Source organism: Schistocerca serialis, unplaced genomic scaffold, assembly GCF_023864345.2.
Source record: "Schistocerca serialis cubense isolate TAMUIC-IGC-003099 unplaced genomic scaffold, iqSchSeri2.2 HiC_scaffold_630, whole genome shotgun sequence".
Taxonomy (NCBI): domain Eukaryota; kingdom Metazoa; phylum Arthropoda; class Insecta; order Orthoptera; family Acrididae; genus Schistocerca; species Schistocerca serialis.
The window spans coordinates 1-5,000 of record NW_026048223.1 but is presented as its reverse complement, the minus strand read 5'-3'; the positions used below and the strand labels follow the sequence as shown (position 1 = coordinate 5,000).

Genomic DNA, 5,000 nt, shown 5'->3' with positions numbered 1-5,000 from the left:
TCATGAGCCAAAGGTGCATCCTGACGTGGCAAATCAGATGATGCCGCAGGCATCCACTTACTATAATCACAATCAACAAACCGGCCGCCGCCGCCGCCGCCCCCCCCCCCCCCCCCCCCCCCAATACACCTTTCCTTACAACAATGTGTACCTTAACCTAACCCATATTGCGCCTTAACCTAACCCATATTGCGCCTTAACCTAACCCATATTGCGCCTTAACCTAACCCATATTGCGCCTTAACCTAACCCATATTGCGCCTTAACCTAACCCATATTGCGCCTTAACCTAACCCATATTGCGCCTTAACCTAACCCATATTGCGCCTTAACCTAACCCATATTGCGCCTTAACCTAACCCATATTGCGCCTTAACCTAACCCATATTGCGCCTTAACCTAACCCATATTGCGCCTTAACCTAACCCATATTGCGCCTTAACCTAACCCATATTGCGCCTTAACCTAACCCATATTGCGCCTTAACCTAACCTATATTGTCCCTTAACCTAACCCATATTGTCGCTTAACCTAACCTATATTGCGCCTTAACCTAACCCATATTGCGCCTTAACCTAACCCATATTGTCCCTTAACCTAACCCATATTGTCCCTTAACCTAACCTATATTGTCCCTTAACCTAACCTATATTGTCCCTTAACCTAACCCATATTGTCCCTTAACCTAACCTATATTGTCCCTTAACCTAACCTATATTGTCCCTTAACCTAACCTATATTGTCCCTTAACCTAACCTATATTGTCCCTTAACCTAACCTATATTGTCCCTTAACCTAACCTATATTGTCCCTTAACCTAACCTATATTGTCCCTTAACCTAACCCATATTGTCCCTTAACCTAACCGATATTGTCCCTTAACCTAACCTATATTGTCCCTTAACCTAACCTATATTGTCCCTTAACCTAACCTATATTGTCCCTTAACCTAACCTATATTGTCCCTTAACCTAACCTATATTGTCCCTTAACCTAACCTATATTGTCCCTTAACCTAACCTATATTGTCCCTTAACCTAACCTATATTGTCCCTTAACCTAACCTATATTGTCCCTTAACCTAACCTATATTGTCCCTTAACCTAACCTATATTGTCCCTTAACCTAACCTATATTGTCCCTTAACCTAACCCATATTGTCCCTTAACCTAACCCATATTGTCCCTTAACCTAACCCATATTGTCCCTTAACCTAACCCATATTGTCCCTTAACCTAACCTATATTGTCCCTTAACCTAACCCATATTGTCCCTTAACCTAACCCATATTGTACCGTAACCTAACCTATATTGTACCTTAACCTAACCTATATTGTACCTTAACCCAACACACGTTGGGCCTTAACCTGCTCTGTAATTGTCATACGATCTGTAATTGTCATACGACGCGTTAAATTAGTGTAGTGTTGCCTAACTGCAACCCCCGCAATATAGTTTGCTACTCGCACTGCCCGGTCCCCAGAGTATCGCTTCATGTTAAACACCTTGCAGCTATACACTGTAATGCGGATGGCAGCAGGACGTACATGCTCAATGCCCTTCGCAGTTGTTCATTGGCATTCGCATGGCGAAGCACAGCCTACGTTGTGGTACGGCTTGTGTCAACTGTCCGCTGATGTTGTACGTCCAAATCACACACTGTACTGCACATTGGTCCTCATGTACTGAATGATACATCGTGGTACATGTGTGACCGTACCACGACTGCGCCAACAACGGCGAACCATACGGTCCAAATATTGTGCACTCAGCTACGTGTCGTCTCCCTATAAGAGCTGGATTGAAGTATGGTATGCCGTGGATGGCGATCAGCATGAGCCGTCTGTTGATGTAGTGGCGCGTGTTGTCAGACGTAGTCGTCTCTTCTCACACACCGTGATAGCATGGTGCACTGCGTTCCACATCTGCGACATGCGACAGAGGCCGGTTGACAGTCGTTCGCGCAATGGACATCGCATACGTACGGGGGCCACCTTCCACGTGTTCGCGAAGCGTGCACATGTTGTTGCGTGTATGTGGGCAGACATAGTGTGTCGTGACACCTGACACAGGCATGCAACAATCGTTGAATTTGCAAATGGCGATGGACGTCTACGTTTGCTGGTGACGTTACGCAAATGAAGAACTGGTAAACCGTTGTGGTGCGGTTGTTCTCGCTAGAGGTGAATCAGTGATGGCGACGATCGGTTGAGCTACCAACCGGTTGTTTCAGCGATACCCACCATGCCCACGAACGTGAATGGCATGTGGGTGTGAAGCGATACGCGGCGGTGGCTGGGTGGGACCGTCCCCGGCCGGTGAGGGGGGGCCTCCCGGCGTGCTGGCCGCGCGGTGCGTGGGCGCACGCGCTACAGCCGGCTGGTGGGGGCGGCCAGTGGCAGGGCGCGCCGGCCGACGGAGGCGGCAGGCGGCGCAGCTGCGCGCCGGCGCACCCTGCACGCGGCGCCGTGCGGCCAAAGTAGGTCCTCGCGGGCCCGGTGCGAAGCGCGGTGGACATCTGCAGTGTGCTGGTCCGATTGAGGACTGGTGTGCGCTGAGGATGCGCCGCCGCCCGGCGCTCGGCGCCGCGACGCCGTCTGCTGCTCGGTCGCCTCTGCGGTTCTCGCAGGTGGATTGTATCGCAGCTGTGCGGACGTGTTGGCGCGTGCGCTGTGCTGGGAGAGTTCGCTTCGGCACCCAAGTGGGGCTTTTGTCCTTCTGTGGCGCTGGCGTTGGAGCTGCCGGCCACCGTAGGTGGCGCGTGTTGTCTCCCGCCGGCAATGCCACGACAGCACGCTCCCGGGCCTCTGTCGGCAGCGCAAGCTCAGTTGGGAGCACGGGTGGTCGCAACCTAAAGCGTCTACTCGCCAAACTCCGGGCGATTGCGCCTCTCTCGAACCCGACCAAGTACTTAGGACGGCGCTGCGCGCCGCCGGGACCTGAGAGGGTTTCGAGGTGTATTGTGCAGGGGAGCTCAGCCTCCTCCTGTTTGCAGAATAATTGAGCGGACGCTTGCGTGTTCGCGCGGGCCCCCGGGACACACTCCCGGGCGGCCGGCTGCTCAGCTCTAGTTGACGCAGCTCCCTGGTTGATCCTGCCAGTAGTCATATGCTTGTCTCAAAGATTAAGCCATGCATGTCTCAGTACAAGCCGCATTAAGGTGAAACCGCGAATGGCTCATTAAATCAGTTATGGTTCCTTAGATCGTACCCACGTTACTTGGATAACTGTGGTAATTCTAGAGCTAATACATGCCAAACAGAGTCCCGACCAGAGATGGAAGGGACGCTTTTATTAGATCAAAACCAATCGGTCGGCTCGTCCGGTCCGTTTGCCTTGGTGACTCTGAATAACTTTGGGCTGATCGCACGGGTCCTCGTACCGGCGACGCATCTTTCAAATGTCTGCCTTATCAACTGTCGATGGTAGGTTCTGCGCCTACCATGGTTGTAACGGGTAACGGGGAATCAGGGTTCGATTCCGGAGAGGGAGCCTGAGAAACGGCTACCACATCCAAGGAAGGCAGCAGGCGCGCAAATTACCCACTCCCGGCACGGGGAGGTAGTGACGAAAAATAACGATACGGGGACTCATCCGAGGCCCCGTAATCGGAATGAGTACACTTTAAATCCTTTAAACGAGTATCTATTGGAGGGCAAGGTCTGGTGCCAGCAGCCGCGGTAATTCCAGCTCCAATAGCGTATATTAAAGTTGTTGCGGTTAAAAAGCTCGTAGTTGGATTTGTGTCCCACGCTGTTGGTTCACCGCCCGTCGGTGTTTAACTGGCATGTATCGTGGGACGTCCTGCCGGTGGGGCGAGCTGAAGGCGTGCGACGCGCCTCGTGCGTGCTCGTGCGTCCCGAGGCGGACCCCGTTGCAATCCTACCAGGGTGCTCTTGAGTGAGTGTCTCGGTGGGCCGGCACGTTTACTTTGAACAAATTAGAGTGCTTAAAGCAGGCAAGCCCCGCCTGAATACTGTGTGCATGGAATAATGGAATAGGACCCTCGGTTCTATTTTGTTGGTTTTCGGAACCCGAGGTAATGATTAATAGGGGACAGGCGGGGGCATTCGTATTGCGACGTTAGAGGTGAAATTCTTGGATCGTCGCAAGACGAACAGAAGCGAAAGCATTTGCCAAGTATGTTTTCATTAATCAAGAACGAAAGTTAGAGGTTCGAAGGCGATCAGATACCGCCCTAGTTCTAACCATAAACGATGCCAGCCAGCGATCCGCCGCAAGTTCCTCCGATGACTCGGCGGGCAGCCTCCGGGAAACCAAAGCTTTTGGGTTCCGGGGGAAGTATGGTTGCAAAGCTGAAACTTAAAGGAATTGACGGAAGGGCACCACCAGGAGTGGAGCCTGCGGCTTAATTTGACTCAACACGGGAAACCTCACCAGGCCCGGACACCGGAAGGATTGACAGATTGATAGCTCTTTCTTGATTCGGTGGGTGGTGGTGCATGGCCGTTCTTAGTTGGTGGAGCGATTTGTCTGGTTAATTCCGATAACGAACGAGACTCTAGCCTGCTAACTAGTCCGCGTGACATCCTTCGTGCTGTCAGCGATTACTTTTCTTCTTAGAGGGACAGGCGGCTTCTAGCCGCACGAGATTGAGCAATAACAGGTCTGTGATGCCCTTAGATGTTCTGGGCCGCACGCGCGCTACACTGAAGGAATCAGCGTGTCTTCCTAGGCCGAAAGGTCGGGGTAACCCGCTGAACCTCCTTCGTGCTAGGGATTGGGGCTTGCAATTGTTCCCCATGAACGAGGAATTCCCAGTAAGCGCGAGTCATAAGCTCGCGTTGATTACGTCCCTGCCCTTTGTACACACCGCCCGTCGCTACTACCGATTGAATGATTTAGTGAGGTCTTCGGACTGGTACGCGGCATTGACTCTGTCGTTGCCGATGCTACCGGAAAGATGACCAAACTTGATCATTTAGAGGAAGTAAAAGTCGTAACAAGGTTTCCGTAGGTGAACTGCGGAAGGATCATTA

The 5,000-nt window shown here is 52.0% G+C and overlaps 1 non-coding gene across 1 annotated transcript; it reads left to right on the top strand.

Moving 5' to 3' along the window:
• The first annotated feature begins 3,081 nt into the window (after positions 1–3,081).
• Positions 3,082–5,000, top strand: LOC126448783 (small subunit ribosomal RNA). The gene has a single exon (XR_007584247.1). It is a non-coding gene; the product is annotated as a small subunit ribosomal RNA (ribosomal RNA).